The following is a 27,004-nucleotide window of genomic DNA, read 5'->3' on the forward strand; positions in this document are numbered from 1 at the left end:
AGGGTCCGTGGGATTGTGTGATATTTGTGGAGGGTCTGTGGGATTGTGTCGATATTTGCGGAGGGTCCGTGGGATTGTGTCGATATTTGTGGAGGGTCCGTGGGATTGTGTGATATTTGTGGAGGGTCTGTGGGATTGTGTCGATATTTGCGGAGGGTCCGTGGGATTGTGTCGATATTTGTGGAGGGTCCGTGGGATTGTGTGATATTTGTGGAGGGTCCGTGGGATTGTGTCGATATTTGTGGAGGGTCTGTGGGATTGTGTTGATATTTGTGGAGGGTCCGTGGGATTGTGTCGATATTTGCGGAGGGTCCGTGGGATTGTGTGATATTTGTGGAGGGTCCGTGGGATTGTGTGATATTTGTGGAGGGTCTGTGGGATTGTGTCGATATTTGCGGAGGGTCCGTGGGATTGTGTCGATATTTGTGGAGGGTCCGTGGGATTGTGTGATATTTGTGGAGGGTCCGTGGGATTGTGTCGATATTTGTGGAGGGTCTGTGGGATTGTGTTGATATTTGTGGAGGGTCTGTGGGATTGTGTCGATATTTGTGGGGGGTCTGTGGGATTGTGTCGATATTTGTGGGGGGTCTGTGGGATTGTGTTGATATTTGCGGAGGGTCTGTGGGATTATGTCGATATTTGCGGAGGGTCTGTGGGATTGTGTGATATTTGTGGAGGGTCTGTGGGATTGTGTGATATTTGTGGAGGGTCTGTGGGATTGTGTCGATATTTGCGGAGGGTCTGTGGGATTGTGTCGATATTTGCGGAGGGTCTGTGGGATTGTGTGATATTTGCGGAGGGTCTGTGGGATTATGTCGATATTTGCGGAGGGTCTGTGGGATTGTGTTGATATTTGTGGAAGGTCTGTGGGATTGTGTCGATATTTGTGGAGGGTCTGTGGGATTGTGTCGATATTTGTGGAGGGTCTGTGGGATTGTGTTGATATTTGTGGAGGGTCTGTGGGATTGTGTTGATATTTGTGGAGGGTCTGTGGGATTGTGTTGATATTTGTGTAGGGTCTGTGGGATTGTGTTGATATTTGCGGAGGGTCCGTGGGATTGTGTCGATATTTGTGGAGGGTCTGTGGGATTGTGTTGATATTTGTGGAGGGTCTGTGGGATTGTGTTGATATTTGTGTAGGGTCTGTGGGATTGTGTTGATATTTGCGGAGGGTCCGTGGGATTGTGTCGATATTTGTGGAGGGTCTGTGGGATTGTGTTGATATTTGTGGAGGGTCTGTGGGATTGTGTCGATATTTGCGGAGGGTCTGTGGGATTGTGTCGATATTTGCGGAGGGTCTGTGGGATTGTGTCGATATTTGAGGAGGGTCTGTGGGATTGTGTGATATTTGTGGAGGGTCTGTGGGATTGTGTCGATATTTGTGGAGGGTCTGTGGGATTGTGTCGATATTTGTGGAGGGTCCGTGGGATTGTGTCGATATTTGCGGAGGGTCTGTGGGATTGTGTCGATATTTGTGGAGGGTCTGTGGGATTGTGTCGATATTTGTGGAGGGTCTGTGGGATTGTGTTATATTTGCGGAGGGTCCGTGGGATTGTGTTATATTTGCGGAGGCTCCGTGGGATTGTGTGATATTTGTGGAGGGTCCGTGGGATTGTGTCGATATTTGCGGAGGGTCTGTGGGATTGTGTTATATTTGCGGAGGGTCCGTGGGATTGTGTGATATTTGTGGAGGGTCTGTGGGATTGTGTTATATTTGCGGAGGGTCCGTGGGATTGTGTGATATTTGTGGAGGGTCTGTGGGATTGTGTGATATTTGTGGAGGGTCTGTGGGATTGTGTCGATATTTGCGGAGGGTCTGTGGGATTGTGTCGATATTTGCGGAGGGTCTGTGGGATTGTGTGATATTTGTGGAGGGTCTGTGGGATTGTGTGATATTTGCGGAGGGTCCGTGGGATTGTGTCGATATTTGCGGAGGGTCTGTGGGATTGTGTCGATATTTGTGGAGGGTCTGTGGGATTGTGTCGATATTTGTGGAGGGTCTGTGGGATTGTGTCGATATTTGTGGAGGGTCTGTGGGATTGTGTGATATTTGAGGAGGGTCTGTGGGATTGTGTGATATTTGCGGAGGGTCTGTGGGATTGTGTGATATTTGCGGAGGGTCTGTGGGATTGTGTGATATTTGCGGAGGGTCTGTGGGATTGTGTGATATTTGTGGAGGGTCTGTGGGATTGTGTGATATTTGTGGAGGGTCTGTGGGATTGTGTGATATTTGCGGAGGGTCTGTGGGATTGTGTGATATTTGTGGAGGGTCTGTGGGATTGTGTGATATTTGTGGAGGGTCTGTGGGATTGTGTCGATATTTGTGGAGGGTCTGTGGGATTGTGTCGATATTTGCGGAGGGTCTGTGGGATTGTGTGATATTTGTGGAGGGTCTGTGGGATTGTGTCGATATTTGTGGAGGGTCTGTGGGATTGTGTCCATATTTGTGGAGGGTCCGTGGGATTGTGTTGATATTTGCGGAGGGTCTGTGGGATTGTGTCGATATTTGTGCAGGGTCTGTGGGATTGTGTCGATATTTGCGGAGGGTCCGTGGGATTGTGTCGATATTTACGGAGGGTCCGTGGGATTGTGTCGATATTTGCGGAGGGTCTGTGGGATTGTGTCGATATTTGTGGGGGGTCCGTGGGATTGTGTGATATTTGTGGAGGGTCTGTGGGATTGTGTCGATATTTGTGGAGGGTCTGTGGGATTGTGTCCATATTTGTGGAGGGTCCGTGGGATTGTGTTGATATTTGCGGAGGGTCTGTGGGATTGTGTCGATATTTGTGCAGGGTCTGTGGGATTGTGTCGATATTTGCGGAGGGTCTGTGGGATTGTGTCGATATTTACGGAGGGTCCGTGGGATTGTGTCGATATTTGCGGAGGGTCTGTGGGATTGTGTCGATATTTGTGGGGGGTCCGTGGGATTGTGTGATATTTGTGGAGGGTCTGTGGGATTGTGTCGATATTTGTGGGGGGTCTGTGGGATTGTGTTCATATTTGCGGAGGGTCTGTGGGATTGTGTTGATATTTGCGGAGGGTCTGTGGGATTGTGTTGATATTTGCGGAGGGTCTGTGGGATTGTGTCGATATTTACGGAGGGTCTGTGGGATTGTGTGATATTTGCGGAGGGTCTGTGGGATTGTGTCGATATTTGCGGGGGGTCTGTGGGATTGTGTCGATATTTGCGGAGGGTCTGTGGGATTGTGTCGATATTTGCGGAGGGTCCGTGGGATTGTGTGATATTTGTGGAGGGTCTGTGGGATTGTGTCGATATTTGTGGAGGGTCTGTGGGATTGTGTCGATATTTGTGGAGGGTCCGTGGGATTGTGTCGATATTTACGGAGGGTCTGTGGGATTGTGTCGATATTTGTGGAGGGTCTGTGGGATTGTGTCGATATTTGAGGAGGGTCTGTGGGATTGTGTCGATATTTGTGGAGGGTCCGTGGGATTGTGTCGATATTTACGGAGGGTCTGTGGGATTGTGTCGATATTTACGGAGGGTCTGTGGGATTGTGTCGATATTTGTGGAGGGTCTGTGGGATTCTGTCGATATTTACGGAGGGTCTGTGGGATTGTGTTGATATTTGCGGAGGGTCCGTGGGATTGTGTGATATTTGTGGAGGGTCTGTGGGATTGTGTCGATATTTGTGGAGGGTCTGTGGGATTGTGTTGATATTTGCGGAGGGTCCGTGGGATTGTGTGATATTTGTGGAGGGTCTGTGGGATTGTGTCGATATTTGTGGAGGGTCTGTGGGATTGTGTTGATATTTGCGGAGGGTGTGTGGGATTGTGTGATATTTGTGGAGGGTCTGTGGGATTGTGTCGATATTTGCGGAGGGTCTGTGGGATTGTGTCGATATTTGTGCAGGGTCCGTGGGATTGTGTGATATTTGCGGAGGGTCTGTGGGATTGTGTCGATATTTACGGAGTGTCTGTGGGATTGTGTGATATTTGCGGAGGGTCTGTGGGATTGTGTCGATATTTGTGGAGGGTCCGTGGGATTGTGTGATATTTGCGGAGGGTCTGTGGGATTGTGTCGATATTTGTGGAGGGTCCGTGGGATTGTGTGATATTTGCGGAGGGTCCGTGGGATTGTGTGATATTTGCGGAGGGTCTGTGGGATTGTGTCGATATTTGTGGAGGGTCTGTGGGATTGTGTCGATATTTGCGGAGGGTCTGTGGGATTATGTCGATATTTGCGGAGGGTCTGTGGGATTGTGTGATATTTGTGGAGGGTCTGTGGGATTGTGTGATATTTGTGGAGGGTCTGTGGGATTGTGTCGATATTTGCGGAGGGTCTGTGGGATTGTGTCGATATTTGCGGAGGGTCTGTGGGATTGTGTGATATTTGCGGAGGGTCTGTGGGATTATGTCGATATTTGCGGAGGGTCTGTGGGATTGTGTTGATATTTGTGGAGGGTCTGTGGGATTGTGTCGATATTTGTGGAGGGTCTGTGGGATTGTGTTGATATTTGTGGAGGGTCTGTGGGATTGTGTTGATATTTGTGTCGGGTCTGTGGGATTGTGTTGATATTTGCGGAGGGTCCGTGGGATTGTGTCGATATTTGTGGAGGGTCTGTGGGATTGTGTTGATATTTGTGGAGGGTCTGTGGGATTGTGTTGATATTTGTGTAGGGTCTGTGGGATTGTGTTGATATTTGCGGAGGGTCCGTGGGATTGTGTCGATATTTGTGGAGGGTCTGTGGGATTGTGTTGATATTTGTGGAGGGTCTGTGGGATTGTGTCGATATTTGCGGAGGGTCTGTGGGATTGTGTCGATATTTGCGGAGGGTCTGTGGGATTGTGTCGATATTTGAGGAGGGTCTGTGGGATTGTGTGATATTTGTGGAGGGTCCGTGGGATTGTGTCGATATTTGCGGAGGGTCTGTGGGATTGTGTCGATATTTGTGGAGGGTCTGTGGGATTGTGTCGATATTTGTGGAGGGTCTGTGGGATTGTGTTATATTTGCGGAGGGTCCCTGGGATTGTGTTATATTTGCGGAGGCTCCGTGGGATTGTGTGATATTTGTGGAGGGTCCGTGGGATTGTGTCGATATTTGCGGAGGGTCTGTGGGATTGTGTGATATTTGCGGAGGGTCTGTGGGATTGTGTGATATTTGTGGAGGGTCTGTGGGATTGTGTGATATTTGTGGAGGGTCTGTGGGATTGTGTCGATATTTGCGGAGGGTCTGTGGGATTGTGTGATATTTGTGGAGGGTCTGTGGGATTGTGTCGATATTTGCGGAGGGTCTGTGGGATTGTGTGATATTTGCGGAGGGTCTGTGGGATTGTGTCGATATTTGTGGAGGGTCCGTGGGATTGTGTCGATATTTGCGGAGGGTCTGTGGGATTGTGTCGATATTTGTGGAGGGTCTGTGGGATTGTGTCGATATTTGCGGAGGGTCCGTGGGATTGTGTCGATATTTGTGGAGGGTCTGTGGGATTGTGTCGATATTTGTGGAGGGTCTGTGGGATTGTGTGATATTTGCGGAGGGTCCGTGGGATTGTGTCGATATTTGCGGAGGGTCTGTGGGATTGTGTCGATATTTGTGGAGGGTCTGTGGGATTGTGTCGATATTTGCGGAGGGTCTGTGGGATTGTGTGATATTTGCGGAGGGTCTGTGGGATTGTGTCGATATTTGCGGAGGGTCTGTGGGATTGTGTGATATTTGTGGAGGGTCTGTGGGATTGTGTCGATATTTGTGGAGGGTCCGTGGGATTGTGTCGATATTTGTGGAGGGTCTGTGGGATTGTGTCGATATTTGCGGAGGGTCTGTGGGATTGTGTTGATATTTGTGGAGGGTCCGTGGGATTGTGTCGATATTTGTGGAGGGTCTGTGGGATTGTGTCGATATTTGTGGAGGGTCCGTGGGATTGTGTGATATTTGTGGAGGGTCTGTGGGATTGTGTGATATTTGTGGGGGGTCTGTGGGATTGTGTCGATATTTGTGGAGGGTCTGTGGGATTGTGTCGATATTTGCGGAGGGTCTGTGGGATTGTGTTGATATTTGCGGAGGGTCTGTGGGATTGTGTGATATTTGTGGGGGGTCTGTGGGATTGTGTCGATATTTGTGGAGGGTCCGTGGGATTGTGTCGATATTTGCGGAGGGTCTGTGGGATTGTGTGATATTTGTGGGGGGTCTGTGGGATTGTGTCGATATTTGTGGAGGGTCCGTGGGATTGTGTCGATATTTGTGGAGGGTCCGTGGGATTGTGTCGATATTTGTGGAGGGTCCGTGGGATTGTGTCGATATTTGTGGAGGGTCTGTGGGATTGTGTCGATATTTGCGGAGGGTCCGTGGGATTGTGTCGATATTTGTGGAGGGTCTGTGGGATTGTGTGATATTTGTGGAGGGTCCGTGGGATTGTGTCGATATTTGTGGAGGGTCCGTGGGATTGTGTCGATATTTGTGGAGGGTCTGTGGGATTGTGTGATATTTGCGGAGGGTCTGTGGGATTGTGTGATATTTGTGGGGGGTCTGTGGGATTGTGTTGATATTTGCGGAGGGTCTGTGGGATTGTGTCGATATTTGTGGAGGGTCTGTGGGATTGTGTCGATATTTGCGGAGGGGCCGTGGGATTGTGTGATATTTGCGGAGGGTCCGTGGGATTGTGTTGATATTTGTGGAGGGTCCGTGGGATTGTGTCGATATTTGCGGAGGGTCCGTGGGATTGTGTCGATATTTGCGGAGGGTCTGTGGGATTGTGTCGATATTTGTGGAGGGTCCGTGGGATTGTGTCGATATTTGTGGAGGGTCTGTGGGATTGTGTCGATATTTGTGGAGGGTCTGTGGGATTGTGTGATATTTGTGGAGGGTCTGTGGGATTGTGTTGATATTTGTGGAGGGTCTGTGGGATTGTGTCGATATTTGTGGAGGGTCTGTGGGATTGTGTCGATATTTGCGGAGGGTCTGTGGGATTGTGTCGATATTTGTGGAGGGTCTGTGGGATTGTGTCGATATTTGTGGAGGGTCTGTGGGATTGTGTCGATATTTGTGGAGGGTCTGTGGGATTGTGTCGATATTTGCGGAGGGTCTGTGGGATTGTGTCGATATTTGCGGAGGGTCTGTGGGATTGTGTTGATATTTGTGGAGGGTCTGTGGGATTGTGTCGATATTTGTGGAGGGTCTGTGGGATTGTGTGATATTTGTGGAGGGTCTGTGGGATTGTGTCGATATTTGAGGAGGGTCTGTGGGATTGTGTTGATATTTGTGGAGGGTCTGTGGGATTGTTTGGATATTTGTGGAGGGTCTGTGGGATTGCTTGGATATTTGTGGAGGGTCCACGGGATTGTGTCGATATTTGCGGAGGGTCTGTGGGATTGTGTGGATATTTGTGGAGGGTCTGTGGGATTGTGTCGATATTTGTGGAGGGTCTGTGGGATTGTTTGGATATTTGTGGAGGGTCTGTGGGATTGTGTGGATATTTGTGGAGGGTCTGTGGGATTGTGTTGATATTTGCGGAGGGTCTGTGGGATTGTGTGGATATTTGCGGAGGGTCTGTGGGATTGTGTCGATATTTGTGGAGGGTCTGTGGGATTGTGTCGATATTTGTGGAGGGTCTGTGGGATTGTGTTGATATTTGCGGAGGGTCCGTGGGATTGTGTTGATATTTGCGGAGGGTCCGTGGGATTGTGTCGATATTTGTGGGGGGTCTGTGGGATTGTGTCGATATTTGTGGAGGGTCTGTGGGATTGTGTCGATATTTGCGGAGGGTCCGTGGGATTGTGTTGATATTTGTGGAGGGTCTGTGGGATTGTGTCGATATTTGTGTGGGGTCTGTGGGATTGTGTGATATTTGTGGAGGGTCTGTGGGATTGTGTGATATTTGTGGAGGGTCTGTGGGATTGTGTGATATTTGTGGAGGGTCTGTGGGATTGTGTCGATATTTGTGGAGGGTCTGTGGGATTGTGTCGATATTTGTGGAGGGTCTGTGGGATTGTGTTGATATTTGCGGAGGGTCCGTGGGATTGTGTTGATATTTGCGGAGGGTCCGTGGGATTTTGTCGATATTTGTGGGGGGTCTGTGGGATTGTGTCGATATTTGTGGAGGGTCTGTGGGATTGTGTCGATATTTGTGGAGGGTCTGTGGGATTGTGTCGATATTTGCGGAGGGTCCGTGGGATTGTGTTGATATTTGCGGAGGGTCCGTGGGATTGTGTCGATATTTGTGGAGGGTCTGTGGGATTGTGTGATATTTGCGGAGGGTCTGTGGGATTGTGTCGATATTTGCGGAGGGTCTGTGGGATTGTGTCGATATTTGTGGAGGGTCTGTGGGATTGTGTCGATATTTGTGGAGGGTCTGTGGGATTGTGTCGATATTTGTGGGGGGTCTGTGGGATTGTGTCGATATTTGTGGAGGGTCTGTGGGATTGTGTCGATATTTGTGGAGGGTCTGTGGGATTGTGTCGATATTTGTGGGGGGTCTGTGGGATTGTGTTGATATTTGTGGAGGGTCTGTGGGATTGTGTGATATTTGTGGAGGGTCTGTGGGATTGTGTCGATATTTGCGGAGGGTCTGTGGGATTGTGTCGATATTTGTGGAGGGTCTGTGGGATTGTGTGATATTTGTGGAGGGTCCACGGGATTGTGTTGATATTTGTGGAGGGTCCGTGGGATTGTGTGATATTTGTGGGGGGTCCGTGGGATTGTGTTGATATTTGTGGAGGGTCTGTGGGATTGTGTGATATTTGTGGAGGGTCTGTGGGATTGTGTCGATATTTGTGGAGGGTCTGTGGGATTGTGTCGATATTTGCGGAGGGTCTGTGGGATTGTGTCGATATTTGTGGAGGGTCTGTGGGATTGTGTGATATTTGTGGAGGGTCTGTGGGATTGTGTGATATTTGTGGAGGGTCTGTGGGATTGTGTCGATATTTGTGGAGGGTCTGTGGGATTGTGTCGATATTTGCGGAGGGTCTGTGGGATTGTGTGATATTTGTGGAGGGTCTGTGGGATTGTGTCGATATTTGTGGAGGGTCTGTGGGATTGTATGATATTTGTGGAGGGTCTGTGGGATTGTGTCGATATTTGAGGAGGGTCTGTGGGATTGTGTGATATTTGTGGAGGGTCTGTGGGATTGTGTCGATATTTGCGGAGGGTCTGTGGGATTGTGTGATATTTGTGGAGGGTCTGTGGGATTGTGTGATATTTGTGGAGGGTCTGTGGGATTGTGTGATATTTGTGGAGGGTCTGTGGGATTGTGTGATATTTGTGGAGGGTCTGTGGGATTGTGTCGATATTTGCGGAGGGTCTGTGGGATTGTGTCGATATTTGCGGAGGGTCTGTGGGATTGTGTGATATTTGCGGAGGGTCTGTGGGATTGTGTCGATATTTGAGGAGGGTCCGTGGGATTGTGTCGATATTTGCGGAGGGTCTGTGGGATTGTGTCGATATTTGAGGAGGGTCTGTGGGATTGTGTCGATATTTGTGGGGGGTCTGTGGGATTGTGTCGATATTTGCGGAGGGTCTGTGGGATTGTGTCGATATTTGCGGAGGGTCTGTGGGATTGTGTCGATATTTGTGGAGGGTCTGTGGGATTGTGTCGATATTTGTGGGGGGTCTGTGGGATTGTGTTGATATTTGCGGAGGGTCTGTGGGATTGTGTCGATATTTGTGGAGGGTCTGTGGGATTGTGTTGATATTTGAGGAGGGTCTGTGGGATTGTGTCGATATTTGTGGAGGGTCTGTGGGATTGTGTCGATATTTGTGGAGGGTCCGTGGGATTGTGTGATATTTGTGGAGGGTCTGTGGGATTGTGTCGATATTTGTGGAGGGTCTGTGGGATTGTGTCGATATTTGCGGAGGGTCTGTGGGATTGTGTCGATATTTGTGGAGGGTCCGTGGGATTGTGTCGATATTTGCGGAGGGTCTGTGGGATTGTGTCGATATTTGTGGAGGGTCTGTGGGATTGTGTCGATATTTGTGGAGGGTCTGTGGGATTGTGTCGATAATTGTGGAGGGTCTGTGGGATTGTGTCGACATTTGTGGAGGGTCCGTGGGATTGTGTGATATTTGTGGAGGGTCTGTGGGATTGTGTCGATATTTGCGGAGGGTCTGTAGGATTGTGTCGATATTTGTGGAGGGTCCGTGGGATTGTGTGATATTTGCGGAGGGTCTGTGGGATTGTGTGATATTTGCGGAGGGTCTGTGGGATTGTGTGATATTTGTGGAGGGTCCGTGGGGTTGTGTCGATATTTGCGGAGGGTCTGTGGGATTGTGTCGATATTTGTGGAGGGTCCGTGGGATTGTGTGATATTTGCGGAGGGTCTGTGGGATTGTGTGATATTTGCGGAGGGTCTGTGGGATTGTGTGATATTTGCGGATGGTCTGTGGGATTGTGTCGATATTTGCGGAGGGTCCGTGGGATTGTGTTGATATTTGTGGAGGGTCTGTGGGATTGTGTCGATATTTGTGGAGGGTCTGTGGGATTGTGTGATATTTGTGGAGGGTCCGTGGGATTGTGTTGATATTTGCGGAGGGTCTGTGGGATTGTGTTGATATTTGCGGAGGGTCTGTGGGATTGTGTCGATATTTGCGGAGGGTCCGTGGGATTGTGTCGATATTTGTGGAGAGTCTGTGGGATTGTGTGATATTTGTGGAGGGTCTGTGGGATTGTGTTGATATTTGCGGGGGGTCTGTGGGATTGTGTCGATATTTGTGGAGGGTCTGTGGGATTGTGTCGATATTTGTGGAGGGTCTGTGGGATTGTGTCGATATTTGTGGAGGGTCTGTGGGATTGTGTCGATATTTGCGGAGGGTCTGTGGGATTGTGTGATATTTGTGGAGGGTCCGTGGGATTGTGTCGATATTTGTGGGGGGTCTGTGGGATTGTGTGATATTTGTGGAGGGTCTGTGGGATTGTGTCGATATTTTTGGAGGGTCCGTGGGATTGTGTCGATATTTGCGGAGGGTCTGTGGGATTGTGTTGATATTTGCGGAGGGTCTGTGGGATTGTGTCGATATTTGTGGAGGGTCCGTGGGATTGTGTCGATATTTGTGGAGGGTCCGTGGGATTGTGTCGATATTTGCGGAGGGTCTGTGGGATTGTGTGATATTTGCGGAGGGTCCGTGGGATTGTGTTGATATTTGCGGAGGGTCTGTGGGATTGTGTGATATTTGCGGAGGGTCCGTGGGACTGTGTCGATATTTGCGGAGGGTCTGTGGGATTGTGTCGATATTTGCGGGGGGTCCGTGGGATTGTGTCGATATTTGTGGAGGGTCTGTGGGATTGTGTCGATATTTGCGGAGGGTCTGTGGGATTGTGTCGATATTTGCGGAGGGTCTGTGGGATTGTGTCGATATTTGCGGAGGGTCTGTGGGATTGTGTCGATATTTTTGGAGCGTCCGTGGGATTGTGTCGATATTTGTGGAGGGTCTGTGGGATTGTGTCGATATTTGCGGAGGGTCTGTGGGATTGTGTCGATATTTGTGGAGGGTCCGTGGGATTGTGTCGATATTTGTGGAGGGTCTGTGGGATTGTGTGATATTTGCGGAGGGTCCGTGGGATTGTGTCGATATTTGTGGAGGGTCTGTGGGATTGTGTTGATATTTGCGGAGGGTCTGTGGGATTGTGTGATATTTGTGGAGGGTCTGTGGGATTGTGTCGATATTTGCGGAGGGTCTGTGGGATTGTGTCGATATTTGCGGGGGGTCTGTGGGATTGTGTCGATATTTGTGGAGGGTCTGTGGGATTGTGTCGATATTTGCGGGGGGTCTGTGGGATTGTGTCGATATTTGCGGAGGGTCTGTGGGATTGTGTTGATATTTGCGGGGGGTCTGTGGGATTGTGTCGATATTTGTGGAGGGTCTGTGGGATTGTGTGATATTTGTGGAGGGTCCGTGGGATTGTGTCGATATTTGTGGAGGGTCTGTGGGATTTTGTCGATATTTGTGGAGGGTCTGTGGGATTGTGTCGATATTTGCGGAGGGTCTGTGGGATTTTGTCGATATTTGCGGAGGGTCCGTGGGATTGTGTCGATATTTGCGGAGGGTCCGTGGGATTGTGTCGATATTTGCGGAGGGTCCGTGGGATTGTGTCGATATTTGTGGAGGGTCTGTGGGATTGTGTCGATATTTGTGGAGGGTCTGTGGGATTTTGTCGATATTTGCGGAGGGTCCGTGGGATTGTGTCGATATTTGTGGAGGGTCTGTGGGATTGTGTGATATTTGCGGAGGGTCCGTGGGATTGTGTCGATATTTGCGGGGGGTCCGTGGGATTGTGTCGATATTTGCGGGGGGTCCGTGGGATTGTGTCGATATTTGCGGGGGGTCCGTGGGATTGTGTCGATATTTGTGGAGGGTCCGTGGGATTGTGTCGATATTTGCGGGGGGTCTGTGGGATTGTGTCGATATTTGCGGAGGGTCTGTGGGATTGTGTGATATTTGCGGAGGGTCTGTGGGATTGTGTGATATTTGCGGAGGGTCTGTGGGATTGTGTCGATATTTGTGGAGGGTCCGTGGGATTGTGTGATATTTGTGGAGGGTCCGTGGGATTGTGTCGATATTTGCGGAGGGTCTGTGGGATTGTGTCGATATTTGTGGAGGGTCCGTGGGATTGTGTGATATTTGTGGAGGGTCCGTGGGATTGTGTTGATATTTGTGGAGGGTCCGTGGGATTGTGTCGATATTTGTGGAGGGTCCGTGGGATTGTGTCGATATTTGCGGAGGGTCTGTGGGATTGTGTCGATATTTGTGGAGGGTCCGTGGGATTGTGTGATATTTGTGGAGGGTCTGTGGGATTGTGTCGATATTTGTGGAGGGTCCGTGGGATTGTGTCGATATTTGTGGAGGGTCCGTGGGATTGTGTCGATATTTGTGGAGGGTCCGTGGGATTGTGTCGATATTTGTGGAGGGTCCGTGGGATTGTGTGATATTTGCGGAGGGTCTGTGGGATTGTGTGATATTTGTGGAGGGTCTGTGGGATTGTGTCGATATTTGCGGAGGGTCTGTGGGATTGTGTGATATTTGTGGAGGGTCTGTGGGATTCTGTGATATTTGTGGAGGGTCTGTGGGATTGTGTCGATATTTGTGGAGACTCCGTGGGATTGTGTCGATATTTGTGGAGGGTCTGTGGGATTGTGTCGATATTTGTGGAGGGTCTGTGGGATTGTGTTGATATTTGTGGAGGGTCTGTGGGATTGTGTTATATTTGTGGAGACTCCGTGGGATTGTGTCGATATTTGTGGAGGGTCTGTGGGATTGTGTCGATATTTGTGGAGGGTCTGTGGGATTGTGTCGATATTTGTGGGGGGTCCGTGGGATTGTGTGATATTTGCGGAGGGTCTGTGGGATTGTGTTGATATTTGTGGAGGGTCTGTGGGATTGTGTTGATATTTGTGGAGGGTCTGTGGGATTGTGTTATATTTGTGGAGACTCCGTGGGATTGTGTCGATATTTGTGGAGGGTCTGTGGGATTGTGTCGATATTTGAGGAGGGTCTGTGGGATTGTGTCGATATTTGTGGAGGGTCTGTGGGATTGTGTCGATATTTGTGGAGGGTCTGTGGGATTGTGTCGATATTTGTGGAGGGTCTGTGGGATTGTGTGATATTTGTGGAGGGTCTGTGGGATTGTGTCGATATTTGCGGAGGGTCTGTGGGATTGTGTCGATATTTGCGGAGGGTCTGTGGGATTGTGTCGATATTTGTGGAGGGTCTGTGGGATTGTGTCGATATTTGTGGAGGGTCTGTGGGATTGTGTGATATTTGCGGAGGGTCTGTGGGATTGTGTGATATTTGCGGAGGGTCTGTGGGATTGTGTGATATTTGTGGAGGGTCTGTGGGATTGTGTCGATATTTGCGGAGGGTCTGTGGGATTGTGTGATATTTGCGGAGGGTCTGTGGGATTGTGTCGATATTTGTGGAGGGTCTGTGGGATTGTGTGATATTTGTGGAGGGTCCGTGGGATTGTGTCGATATTTGTGGAGGGTCTGTGGGATTGTGTGATATTTGCGGAGGGTCTGTGAGATTGTGTCGATATTTGTGGAGGGTCTGTGGGATTGTGTCGATATTTGTGGAGGGTCTGTGGGATTGTGTCGATATTTGTGGAGGGTCTGTGGGATTGTGTCGATATTTGCGGAGGGTCTGTGGGATTGTGTCGATATTTGCGGGGGGTCTGTGGGATTGTGTCGATATTTGCGGAGGGTCTGTGGGATTGTGTCGATATTTGCGGAGGGTCCGTGGGATTGTGTCGATATTTGTGGAGGGTCCGTGGGATTGTGTCGATATTTGTGGAGGGTCCGTGGGATTGTGTCGATATTTGTGGAGGGTCTGTGGGATTGTGTCGATATTTGTGGAGGGTCTGTGGGATTGTGTCGATATTTGTGGAGGGTCCGTGGGATTGTGTGATATTTGCGGAGGGTCTGTGGGATTGTGTGATATTTGTGGAGGGTCCGTGGGATTGTGTGATATTTGTGGAGGGTCTGTGGGATTGTGTCGATATTTGTGGAGGGTCTGTGGGATTGTGTCGATATTTGCGGAGGGTCTGTGGGATTGTGTGATATTTGTGGAGGGTCTGTGGGATTGTGTGATATTTGTGGAGGTTCTGTGGGATTGTGTCGATATTTGCGGAGTGTCTGTGGGATTGTGTCGATATTTGCGGAGGGTCTGTGGGATTGTGTGATATTTGTGGAGGGTCTGTGGGATTGTGTTGATATTTGCGGAGGGTCTGTGGGATTCTGTGATATTTGTGGAGGGTCTGTGGGATTGTGTGATATTTGTGGAGGGTCTGTGGGATTGTGTTGATATTTGCGGAGGGTCTGTGGGATTCTGTGATATTTGTGGAGGGTCTGTGGGATTGTGTTGATATTTGCGGAGGGTCTGTGGGATTCTGTGATATTTGTGGAGGGTCTGTGGGATTGTGTTGATATTTGTGGAGACTCCGTGGGATTGTGTGATATTTGTGGAGGGTCTGTGGGATTGTGTCGATATTTGTGGAGACTCCGTGGGATTGTGTCGATATTTGTGGAGGGTCTGTGGGATTGTGTCGATATTTGTGGAGGGTCTGTGGGATTGTGTTGATATTTGAGGAGGGTCTGTGGGATTGTGTGATATTTGTGGAGGGTCTGTGGGATTGTGTGATATTTGTGGAGGGTCTGTGGGATTGTGTCGATATTTGTGGAGGGTCTGTGGGATTGTGTCGATATTTGTGGAGGGTCTGTGGGATTGTGTGATATTTGCGGAGGTTCTGTGGGATTGTGTGATATTTGCGGAGGGTCTGTGGGATTGTGTGATATTTGTGGAGGGTCTGTGGGATTGTGTCGATATTTGCGGAGGGTCTGTGGGATTGTGTGATATTTGCGGAGGGTCTGTGGGATTGTGTTGATATTTGCGGAGGGTCTGTGGGATTGTGTCGATATTTGCGGAGGGTCTGTGGGATTGTGTCGATATTTGCGGAGGGTCTGTGGGATTGTGTGATATTTGCGGAGGGTCTGTGGGATTGTGTCGATATTTGCGGAGGGTCTGTGGGATTGTGTCGATATTTGTGGAGGGTCCGTGGGATTGTGTCGATATTTGCGGAGGGTCTGTGGGATTGTGTTATATTTGCGGAGGGTCTGTGGGATTGTGTCGATATTTGTGGAGGGTCTGTGGGATTGTGTCGATATTTGCGGAGGGTCTGTGGGATTGTGTGATATTTGCGGAGGGTCTGTGGGATTGTGTCGATATTTGCGGAGGGTCTGTGGGATTGTGTCGATATTTGTGGAGGGTCCGTGGGATTGTGTCGATATTTGCGGAGGGTCTGTGGGATTGTGTCGATATTTGTGGAGGGTCCGTGGGATTGTGTCGATATTTGCGGAGGGTCTGTGGGATTGTGTCGATATTTGCGGAGGGTCTGTGGGATTGTGTCGATATTTGCGGAGGGTCTGTGGGATTGTGTCGATATTTGCGGAGGGTCCGTGGGATTGTGTCGATATTTGCGGAGGGTCTGTGGGATTGTGTCGATATTTGTGGAGGGTCCGTGGGATTGTGTTGATATTTGTGGAGGGTCCGTGGGATTGTGTCGATATTTGTGGAGGGTCTGTGGGATTGTGTTGATATTTGTGGAGGGTCTGTGGGATTGTGTCGATATTTGCGGAGGGTCTGTGGGATTGTGTGATATTTGCGGAGGGTCTGTGGGATTGTGTCGATATTTGCGGAGGGTCTGTGGGATTGTGTCGATATTTGTGGAGGGTCCGTGGGATTGTGTTGATATTTGTGGAGGGTCTGTGGGATTGTGTTGATATTTGTGGAGGGTCTGTGGGATTGTGTCGATATTTGCGGAGGGTCTGTGGGATTGTGTCGATATTTGCGGAGGGTCTGTGGGATTGTGTGATATTTGCGGAGGGTCTGTGGGATTGTGTCGATATTTGCGGAGGGTCTGTGGGATTGTGTGATATTTGCGGAGGGTCTGTGGGATTGTGTGATTTTTGCGGAGGGTCCCTGGGATTGTGTCGATATTTGCGGAGGGTCCGTGGGATTGTGTCGATATTTGCGGAGGGTCTGTGGGATTGTGTTGATATTTGCGGAGGGTCCGTGGGATTGTGTCGATATTTGCGGAGGGTCTGTGGGATTGTGTGATATTTGTGGAGGGTCCGTGGGATTGTGTGATATTTGAGGAGGGTCTGTGGGATTGTGTCGATATTTGTGGAGGGTCTGTGGGATTGTGTCGATATTTGTGGAGGGTCTGTGGGATTGTGTCGATATTTGTGGAGGGTCCGTGGGATTGTGTGATATTTGAGGAGGGTCTGTGGGATTGTGTCGATATTTGTGGAGGGTCTGTGGGATTGTGTCGATATTTGCGGAGGGTCCGTGGGATTGTGTCGATATTTGCGGAGGGTCCGTGGGATTGTGTGATATTTGCGGAGGGTCTGTGGGATTGTGTTGATATTTGTGGAGGGTCCGTGGGATTGTGTCGATATTTGCGGAGGGTCCGTGGGATTGTGTGATATTTGTGGAGGGTCTGTGGGATTGTGTCGATATTTGTGGAGGGTCTGTGGGATTGTGTGATATTTGTGGAGGGTCTGTGGGATTGTGTCGATATTTGCGGAGGGTCCGTGGGATTGTGTTGATATTTGTGGAGGGTCTGTGTGATTGTGTTGATATTTGCGGAGGGTCCGTGGGATTGTGTCGATATTTGCGGAGGGTCTGTGGGATTGTGTGATATTTGTGGAGGGTCCGTGGGATTGTGTGATATTTGAGGAGGGTCTGTGGGATTGTGTCGATATTTGTGGAGGGTCTGTGGGATTGTGTCGATATTTGTGGAGGGTCTGTGGGATTGTGTCGATATTTGTGGAGGGTCCGTGGGATTGTGTGATATTTGAGGAGGGTCTGTGGGATTGTGTTGATATTTGTGGAGGGTCTGTGGGATTGTGTCGATATTTGCGGAGGGTCCGTGGGATTGTGTCGATATTTGCGGAGGGTCCGTGGGATTGTGTGATATTTGCGGAGGGTCTGTGGGATTGTGTTGATATTTGTGGAGGGTCCGTGGGATTGTGTCGATATTTGCGGAGGGTCCGTGGGATTGTGTGATATTTGTGGAGGGTCTGTGGGATTGTGTCGATATTTGTGGAGGGTCTGTGGGATTGTGTGATATTTGTGGAGGGTCTGTGGGATTGTGTCGATATTTGCGGAGGGTCCGTGGGATTGTGTTGATATTTGTGGAGGGTCTGTGTGATTGTGTCGATATTTGCGGAGGGTCTGTGGGATTGTGTCGATATTTGTGGAGGGTCTGTGGGATTGTGTGATATTTGTGGAGGGTCTGTGGGAGTGTGTCGATATTTGCGGAGGGTCCGTGGGATTGTGTCGATATTTGTGGAGGGTCTGTGGGATTGTGTGATATTTGTGGGGGGTCTGTGGGATTGTGTGATATTTGTGGGGGGTCTGTGGGATTGTGTCGATATTTGCGGAGGGTCCGTGGGATTGTGTGATATTTGTGGAGGGTCCGTGGGATTGTGTCGATATTTGTGGAGGGTCTGTGGGATTGTGTCGATATTTGTGGAGGGTCTGTGGGATTGTGTCGATATTTGTGGAGGGTCTGTGGGATTGTGTGATATTTGTGGAGGGTCTGTGGGATTGTGTCGATATTTGTGGAGGGTCTGTGGGATTGTGTGATATTTGTGGAGGGTCCGTGGGATTGTGTTGATATTTGTGGAGGGTCTGTGGGATTGTGTCGATATTTGTGGAGGGTCTGTGGGATTGTGTGATATTTGTGGAGGGTCCGTGGGATTGTGTGATATTTGTGGAGGGTCCGTGGGATTGTGTGATATTTGTGGAGGGTCTGTGGGATTGTGTCGATATTTGTGGAGGGTCTGTGGGATTGTGTGATATTTGCGGAGGGTCTGTGGGATTGTGTTGATATTTGCGGAGGGTCCGTGGGATTGTGTTGATATTTGTGGAGGGTCCGTGGGATTGTGTTGATATTTGTGGAGGGTCCGTGGAATTGTGTTGATATTTGTGGAGGGTCCGTGGGATTGTGTTGATATTTGTGGAGGGTCCGTGGGATTGTGTTGATATTTGTGGAGGGTCCGTGGGATTGTGTTGATATTTGCGGAGGGTCCGTGGGATTGTGTTGATATTTGCGGAGGGTCCGTGGGATTGTGTTGATATTTGTGGAGGGTCCGTGGGATTGTGTCGATATTTGCGGAGGGTCTGTGGGATTGTGTCGATATTTGTGGAGGGTCTGTGGGATTGTGTCGATATTTGTGGAGGGTCTGTGGGATTGTGTGATATTTGTGGAGGGTCTGTGGGATTGTGTCGATATTTGCGGAGGGTCTGTGGGATTGTGTTGATATTTGCGGAGGGTCTGTGGGATTGTGTGATATTTGTGGAGGGTCTGTGGGATTGTGTCGATATTTGTGGAGGGTCCGTGGGATTGTGTCGATATTTGTGGAGGGTCTGTGGGATTGTGTGATATTTGTGGAGGGTCTGTGGGATTGTGTCGATACTTTTGGAGGGTCTGTGGGATTGTGTGATATTTGTGGAGGGTCTGTGGGATTGTGTCGATATTTTTGGAGGGTCCGTGGGATTGTGTCGATATTTTTGGAGGGTCTGTGGGATTGTGTCGATATTTGCGGACGGTCTGTGGGATTGTGTCGATATTTGTGGAGGGTCCGTGGGATTGTGTCGATATTTTTGGAGGGTCCCTGGGATTGTGTCGATATTTGTGGAGGGTCTGTGGGATTGTGTCGATATTTTTGGAGGGTCCGTGGGATTGTGTCGATATTTGTGGAGGGTCTGTGGGATTGTGTCGATATTTGTGGAGGGTCTGTGGGATTGTGTCGATATTTTTGGAGGGTCCGTGGGATTGTGTCGATATTTGCGGAGGGTCCGTGGGATTGTGTCGATATTTGCGGAGGGTCTGTGGGATTGTGTCGATATTTTTGGAGGGTCCGTGGGATTGTGTCGATATTTGCGGAGGGTCCGTGGGATTGTGTCGATATTTTTGGAGGGTCCGTGGGATTGTGTCGATATTTGCGGAGGGTCCGTGGGATTGTGTCGATATTTGCGGAGGGTCGGTGGGATTGTGTCGATATTTTTGGAGGGTCTGTGGGATTGTGTGATATTTGTGGAGGGTCTGTGGGATTGTGTGATATTTGTGGAGGGTCTGTGGGATTGTGTCGATATTTGCGGAGGGTCCGTGGGATTGTGTGATATTTGTGGAGGGTCCGTGGGATTGTGTTGATATTTGTGGAGGGTCCGTGGGATTGTGTTGATATTTGTGGAGGGTCTGTGGGATTGTGTCGATATTTGTGGAGGGTCTGTGGGATTGTGTTGATATTTGCGGAGGGTCTGTGGGATTGTGTTGATATTTGTGGAGGGTCTGTGGGATTGTGTTGATATTTGCGGAGGGTCTGTGGGATTGTGTTGATATTTGTGGAGGGTCTGTGGGATTGTGTTGATATTTGCGGAGGGTCTGTGGGATTGTGTGATATTTGCGGAGGGTCTGTGGGATTGTGTCGATATTTGCGGAGGGTCTGTGGGATTGTGTCGATATTTGCGGGGGGTCTGTGGGATTGTGTGATATTTGCGGAGGGTCCGTGGGATTGTGTCGATATTTGTGGAGGGTCCGTGGGATTGTGTGATATTTGTGGAGGGTCTGTGGGATTGTGTTGATATTTGTGGAGGGTCCGTGGGATTGTGTCGATATTTGCGGAGGGTCTGTGGGATTGTGTTGATATTTGCGGGGGGTCTGTGGGATTGTGTGATATTTGCGGAGGGTCTGTGGGATTGTGTCGATATTTGCGGAGGGTCTGTGGGATTGTGTGGATATTTGTGGAGGGTCTGTGGGATTGTGTGATATTTGCGGAGGGTCTGTGGGATTGTGTTGATATTTGTGGAGGGTCTGTGGGATTGTGTGATATTTGCGGAGGGTCTGTGGGATTGTGTTGATATTTGCGGGGGGTCTGTGGGATTGTGTGATATTTGTGGAGGGTCCGTGGGATTGTGTCGATATTTGTGGAGGGTCTGTGGGATTGTGTGATATTTGCGGAGGGTCTGTGGGATTGTGTTGATATTTGCGGGGGGTCTGTGGGATTGTGTGATATTTGTGGAGGGTCTGTGGGATTGTGTGATATTTGTGGAGGGTCCGTGGGATTGTGTGATATTTGCGGAGGGTCTGTGGGATTGTGTGATATTTGTGGAGGGTCCGTGGGATTGTGTCGATATTTGCGGAGGGTCTGTGGGATTGTGTCGATATTTGTGGAGGGTCTGTGGGATTGTGTCGATATTTGCGGAGGGTCTGTGGGATTGTGTGATATTTGTGGAGGGTCCGTGGGATTGTGTGATATTTGCGGAGGGTCTGTGGGATTGTGTCGATATTTGCGGAGGGTCTGTGGGATTGTGTCGATATTTGCGGAGGGTCTGTGGGATTGTGTCGATATTTGCGGAGGGTCTGTGGGATTGTGTGATATTTGCGGAGGGTCTGTGGGATTGTGTCGATATTTGCGGAGGGTCCGTGGGATTGTGTTGATATTTGTGGAGGGTCTGTGGGATTGTGTGATATTTGTGGAGGGTCTGTGGGATTGTGTCGATATTTGAGGAGGGTCTGTGGGATTGTGTCGATATTTGCGGAGGGTCCGTGGGATTGTGTCGATATTTGAGGAGGGTCTGTGGGATTGTGTCGATATTTGCGGAGGGTCCGTGGGATTGTGTCGATATTTGCGGAGGGTCCGTGGGATTGTGTTGATATTTGCGGAGGGTCTGTGGGATTGTGTGATATTTGTGGAGGGTCTGTGGGATTGTGTCGATATTTGAGGAGGGTCTGTGGGATTGTGTTGATATTTGCGGAGGGTCCGTGGGATTGTGTCGATATTTGCGGAGGGTCTGTGGGATTGTGTCGATATTTGTGGAGGGTCTGTGGGATTGTGTCGATATTTGTGGAGGGTCTGTGGGATTGTGTGATATTTGTGGAGGGTCTGTGGGATTGTGTCGATATTTGTGGAGGGTCTGTGGGATTGTGTGATATTTGTGGAGGGTCTGTGGGATTGTGTCGATATTTGTGGAGGGTCTGTGGGATTGTGTCGATATTTGAGGAGGGTCTGTGGGATTGTGTTGATATTTGCGGAGGGTCCGTGGGATTGTGTCGATATTTGTGGAGGGTCCGTGGGATTGTGTCGATATTTGTGGAGGGTCTGTGGGATTGTGTCGATATTTGAGGAGGGTCTGTGGGATTGTGTCGATATTTGCGGAGGGTCCGTGGGATTGTGTTGATATTTGCGGAGGGTCCGTGGGATTGTGTCGATATTTGCGGAGGGTCTGTGGGATTGTGTGATATTTGTGGAGGGTCTGTGGGATTGTGTCGATATTTGTGGAGGGTCCGTGGGATTGTGTTGATATTTGCGGAGGGTCTGTGGGATTGTGTTGATATTTGCGGAGGGTCCGTGGGATTGTGTTGATATTTGTGGACGGTCCGTGGGATTGTGTCGATATTTGCGGAGGGTCTGTGGGATTGTGTCGATATTTGCGGAGGGTCTGTGGGATTGTGTGATATTTGCGGAGGGTCTGTGGGATTGTGTCGATATTTGCGGAGGGTCTGTGGGATTGTGTGATATTTGTGGAGGGTCTGTGGGATTGTGTCGATATTTGCGGAGGGTCTGTGGGATTGTGTCGATATTTGCGGAGGGTCTGTGGGATTGTGTGATATTTGCGGAGGGTCTGTGGGATTGTGTCGATATTTGCGGAGGGTCTGTGGGATTGTGTCGATATTTGCGGAGGGTCCGTGGGATTGTGTCGATATTTGCGGAGGGTCTGTGGGATTGTGTCGATATTTGCGGAGGGTCTGTGGGATTGTGTCGATATTTGCGGAGGGTCTGTGGGATTGTGTCGATATTTGCGGAGGGTCTGTGGGATTGTGTCGATATTTGCGGAGGGTCCGTGGGATTTTGCGATATTTGCGGAGGGTCTGTGGGATTGTGTGATATTTGTGGAGGGTCTGTGGGATTGTGTCGATATTTGTGGAGGGTCTGTGGGATTGTGTGATATTTGTGGAGGGTCTGTGGGATTGTGTGATATTTGTGGAGGGTCTGTGGGATTGTGTTATATTTGTGGAGGGTCCGTGGGATTGTGTCGATATTTGTGGAGGGTCTGTGGGATTGTGTGATATTTGCGGAGGGTCTGTGGGATTGTGTGATATTTGCGGAGGGTCTGTGGGATTGTGTCGATATTTGTGGAGGGTCTGTGGGATTGTGTCGATACTTGCGGAGGGTCTGTGGGATTGTGTCGATATTTGTGGAGGGTCCGTGGGATTGTGTCGATATTTGTGGAGGGTCTGTGTGATTGTGTCGATATTTGCGGAGGGTCTGTGGGATTGTGTCGATATTTGTGGAGGGTCTGTGGGATTGTGTCGATATTTGTGGAGGGTCTGTGGGATTGTGTCGATATTTGTGGAGGGTCCGTGGGATTGTGTCGATATTTGTGGAGGGTCTGTGGGATTGTGTTGATATTTGTGGAGGGTCCGTGGGATTGTGTGATATTTGCGGAGGGTCTGTGGGATTGTGTTGATATTTGTGGAGGGTCTGTGGGATTGTGTCGATATTTGCGGAGGGTCTGTGGGATTGTGTCGATATTTGCGGAGGGTCTGTGGGATTGTGTCGATATTTGTGGAGGGTCTGTGGGATTGTGTCGATATTTGTGGAGGGTCTGTGGGATTGTGTTGATATTTGCGGAGGGTCTGTGGGATTGTGTGATATTTGCGGAGGGTCTGTGGGATTGTGTCGATATTTGTGGAGGGTCCGTGGGATTGTGTCGATATTTGCGGAGGGTCTGTGGGATTGTGTCGATATTTGTGGAGGGTCTGTGGGATTGTGTCGATATTTGCGGAGGGTCTGTGGGATTGTGTCGATATTTGTGGAGGGTCCGTGGGATTGTGTCGATATTTGTGGAGGGTCTGTGGGATTGTGTCGATATTTGCGGAGGGTCTGTGGGATTGTGTCGATATTTGTGGAGGGTCTGTGGGATTGTGTGATATTTGTGGAGGGTCTGTGGGATTGTGTCGATATTTGCGGAGGGTCTGTGGGATTGTGTCGATATTTGCGGAGGGTCTGTGGGATTGTGTCGATATTTGTGGAGGGTCTGTGGGATTGTGTCGATATTTGTGGAGGGTCCACGGGATTGTGTCGATATTTGTGGAGGGTCTGTGGGATTGTGTCGATATTTGTGGAGGGTCCACGGGATTGTGTCGATATTTGTGGAGGGTCTGTGGGATTGTGTCGATATTTGCGGAGGGTCTGTGGGATTGTGTCGATATTTCCGGAGGGTCTGTGGGATTGTGTGATATTTGCGGAGGGTCTGTGGGATTGTGTCGATATTTGCGGAGGGTCTGTGGGATTGTGTGATATTTGTGGAGGGTCTGTGGGATTGTGTCGATATTTGCGGAGGGTCTGTGGGATTGTGTGATATTTGTGGGGGGTCTGTGGGATTGTGTGATATTTGCGGAGGGTCTGTGGGATTGTGTCGATATTTGTGGAGGGTCTGTGGGATTGTGTCGATATTTGCGGAGGGTCTGTGGGATTGTGTCGATATTTGCGGAGGGTCTGTGGGATTGTGTGATATTTGTGGAGGGTCTGTGGGATTGTGTCGATATTTGCGGAGGGTCTGTGGGATTGTGTCGATATTTGCGGAGGGTCTGTGGGATTGTGTCGATATTTGTGGAGGGTCCGTGGGATTGTGTGATATTTGTGGAGGGTCCGTGGGATTGTGTTGATATTTGTGGTGGGTCCGTGGGATTGTGTGATATTTGTGGAGGGTCTGTGGGATTGTGTGATATTTGTGGAGGGTCTGTGGGATTGTGTTGATATTTGTGGAGGGTCTGTGGGATTGTGTGATATTTGTGGAGGGTCTGTGGGATTGTGTTGATATTTGCGGAGGGTCCGTGGGATTGTGTCGATATTTGCGGAGGGTCCGTGGGATTGTGTTGATATTTGTGGAGGGTCTGTGGGATTGTGTTGATATTTGTGGAGGGTCTGTGGGATTGTGTTGATATTTGTGGAGGGTCTGTGGGATTGTGTCGATATTTGCGGAGGGTCCGTGGGATTGTGTCGATATTTGCGGAGGGTCTGTGGGATTGTGTGATATTTGCGGAGGGTCCGTGGGATTGTGTGATATTTGTGGAGGGTCTGTGGGATTGTGTCGATATTTGTGGAGGGTCTGTGGGATTGTGTCGATATTTGCGGAGGGTCTGTGGGATTGTGTCGATATTTGTGGAGGGTCCGTGGGATTGTGTGATATTTGCGGAGGGTCTGTGGGATTGTGTCGATATTTGTGGAGGGTCCGTGGGATTGTGTCGATATTTGTGGAGGGTCTGTGGGATTGTGTCGATATTTGCGGATGGTCTGTGGGATTGTGTCGATATTTGCGGAGGGTCTGTGGGATTGTGTCGATATTTGTGGAGGGTCTGTGGGATTGTGTCGATATTTGCGGAGGGTCTGTGGGATTGTGTCGATATTGGCGGAGGGTCTGTGGGATTGTGTCGATATTGGCGGAGGGTCTGTGGGATTGTGTGATATTTGCGGAGGGTCCGTGGGATTGTGTCGATATTTGCGGAGGGTCTGTGGGATTGTGTCGATATTTGCGGAGGGTCTGTGGGATTGTGTCGATATTTGTGGAGGGTCTGTGGGATTGTGTCGATATTTGTGGAGGGTCTGTGGGATTGTGTCGATATTTGTGGAGGGTCTGTGGGATTGTGTCGATATTTGTGGGGGGTCTGTGGGATTGTGTCGATATTTGTGGGGGGTCTGTGGGATTGTGTCGATATTTGTGGGGGGTCTGTGGGATTGTGTCGATATTTGTGGGGGGTCTGTGGGATTGTGTCGATATTTGCGGAGGGTCTGTGGGATTGTGTCGATATTTACGGAGGGTCTGTGGGATTGTGTCGATATTTGCGGAGGGTCTGTGGGATTGTGTCGATATTTGCGGAGGGTCTGTGGGATTGTGTCGATATTTGCGGAGGGTCTGTGGGATTGTGTCGATATTTGTGGAGGGTCTGTGGGATTGTGTTGATATTTGTGGAGGGTCCACGGGATTGTGTCGATATTTGCGGAGGGTCCGTGGGATTGTGTTGATATTTGCGGAGGGTCTGTGGGATTGTTTTGATATTTGCGGAGGGTCCGTGGGATTGTGTCGATATTTGCGGAGGGTCTGTGGGATTGTGTCGATATTTGCGGAGGGTCCGTGGGATTGTGTCGATATTTGCGGAGGGTCTGTGGGATTGTGTTGATATTTGTGGAGGGTCCACGGGATTGTGTCGATATTTGCGGAGGGTCCGTGGGATTGTGTTGATATTTGTGGAGGGTCTGTGGGATTGTGTCGATATTTGTTGAGGGTCTGTGGGATTGTGTCGATATTTGCGGAGGGTCTGTGGGATTGTGTTGATATTTGTGGAGGGTCTGTGGGATTGTGTTGATATTTGTGGAGGGTCCGTGGGATTGTGTTGATATTTGTGGAGGGTCTGTGGGATTGTGTTGATATTTGTGGAGGGTCCGTGGGATTGTGTTGATATTTGTGGAGGGTCTGTGGGATTGTGTCGATATTTGTGGAGGGTCTGTGGGATTGTGTCGATATTTGTGGAGGGTCCACGGGATTGTGTTGATATTTGTGGAGGGTCCACGGGATTGTGTTGATATTTGTGGAGGGTCCACGGGATTGTGTTGATATTTGTGGAGGGTCCGTGGGATTGTGTTGATATTTGTGGAGGGTCTGTGGGATTGTTTCGATATTTGTGGAGGGTCTGTGGGATTGTGTCGATATTTGCGGAGGGTCTGTGGGATTGTGTCGATATTTGAGGAGGGTCTGTGGGATTGTGTCGATATTTGCGGAGGGTCTGTGGGATTGTGTTGATATTTGCGGAGGGTCTGTGGGATTGTGTCGATATTTGTGGAGGGTCTGTGGGATTGTGTCGATATTTGAGGAGGGTCTGTGGGATTGTGTCGATATTTGCGGAGGGTCTGTGGGATTGTGTTGATATTTGCGGAGGGTCTGTGGGATTGTGTCGATATTTGCGGAGGGTCTGTGGGATTGTGTCGATATTTGCGGAGGGTCTGTGGGATTGTGTCGATATTTGCGGAGGGTCTGTGGGATTGTGTCGATATTTGTGGAGGGTCTGTGGGATTGTGTCGATATTTGTGGAGGGTCTGTGGGATTGTGTTGATATTTGCGGAGGGTCTGTGGGATTGTGTCGATATTTGCGGAGGGTCTGTGGGATTGTGTTGATATTTGCGGAGGGTCTGTGGGATTGTGTTGATATTTGCGGAGGGTCTGTGGGATTGTGTCGATATTTGTGGAGGGTCTGTGGGATTGTGTCGATATTTGTGGAGGGTCTGTGGGATTGTGTCGATATTTGTGGAGGGTCTGTGGGATTGTGTTGATATTTGCGGAGGGTCTGTGGGATTGTGTCGATATTTGCGGAGGGTCTGTGGGATTGTGTCGATATTTGTGGAGGGTCCGTGGGATTGTGTCGATATTTGAGGAGGGTCCGTGGGATTGTGTCGATATTTGCGGAGGGTCTGTGGGATTGTGTCGATATTTGTGGAGGGTCT

The 27,004-nt window shown here is 49.6% G+C and overlaps 1 protein-coding gene across 1 annotated transcript in view; it reads left to right on the forward strand.

Annotated features, from left to right (window-relative positions):
* dgki (diacylglycerol kinase, iota) overlaps positions 1–27,004 on the forward strand; it is a 338,338-nt gene that overhangs the window by 307,516 nt on the left and 3,818 nt on the right. The window lies entirely within an intron of this gene.

The sequence above is a fragment of the Heptranchias perlo genome, chromosome 18 (assembly GCF_035084215.1).
Source record: "Heptranchias perlo isolate sHepPer1 chromosome 18, sHepPer1.hap1, whole genome shotgun sequence".
In the NCBI taxonomy this organism is placed as follows: Eukaryota; Metazoa; Chordata; class Chondrichthyes; order Hexanchiformes; family Hexanchidae; genus Heptranchias; species Heptranchias perlo.